Genomic DNA, 538 nt, shown 5'->3' with positions numbered 1-538 from the left:
CTGCTGCTGCTGCTGCTGCTGCTGCCTCTGCATTATTTGCTGTTTTCTTCTGCGGTGGAGGAGAACACAAAAGGCAGTTTGTTTCGTCTGTCTCCTTATTTGTTTTTTGTTTTTTATTTATTTTTTTCTTTTTTATGTTTTTTGCTTTTTATTTATTTTTTTATTTTTTATTTGTTTTTTGTTTCTTTTGTTATTTTCTGCCTTGGGCTTTATTTATTTCTGTATTTATTTATTTATATTTATTTATTTAGTTTCATGTATTCATATATATTTATTTATATTTATTTATTTATATTTATTTATTTATTTTCATGTATTCATATATATTTATTTATATTTATTTATTTATATTTATTTTTATGTGTATTTATTAATTTATGTTTATTTATATTTATATTTGTAAATATAAATATAAATGTAATATAAATAAACAAATATAAATAAATAAAAATAAATAAACACAAATAAATAAAAAGATATAAATAAATAAATAAACATAAAAAAGTAAATATAAATAAACAAATATAAATAAATAAAC

At 16.5% G+C, this 538-nt stretch overlaps 1 protein-coding gene across 1 annotated transcript in view; it reads left to right on the top strand.

The window, feature by feature from the left end:
* The window catches only part of EMH_0078100 (uncharacterized protein), a gene marked incomplete at both ends in the record, with an annotated part of 3794 nt that overhangs the window by 1394 nt on the left and 1862 nt on the right, over positions 1 to 538 (top strand). The window lies entirely within an intron of this gene.

Source organism: Eimeria mitis, genomic scaffold (genome assembly GCF_000499745.2).
Source record: "Eimeria mitis Houghton genomic scaffold, Emh_scaff4857, whole genome shotgun sequence".
NCBI classification, from domain to species: Eukaryota; Apicomplexa; class Conoidasida; order Eucoccidiorida; family Eimeriidae; genus Eimeria; species Eimeria mitis.
Note: the sequence above shows the minus strand (reverse complement) of the source record. Positions and strands in the feature narration are given on the sequence as shown.